Here is a 222-nt window from a genome sequence, read left to right on the forward strand (position 1 = left end):
CGGGCGATATGGTACTTCGTCAAAAGAAACTCCTATATATACTAGCAAAAACAACAAACACAAGAACGTGTGTTTGTGTTTCGGCAATGTGTATTTACTACAGCTTTCCTCACCGATAACGAATTCGATAATGCAACTACCAACGTCGGAAAATAATAAACAATGGAGAAAGTAAGACATAAAACATAATTATATAATAAGAAACATAGGCAGCATATCAGC

This window comes from Penaeus monodon, chromosome 19 (genome assembly GCF_015228065.2).
Source record: "Penaeus monodon isolate SGIC_2016 chromosome 19, NSTDA_Pmon_1, whole genome shotgun sequence".
In the NCBI taxonomy this organism is placed as follows: Eukaryota; Metazoa; Arthropoda; class Malacostraca; order Decapoda; family Penaeidae; genus Penaeus; species Penaeus monodon.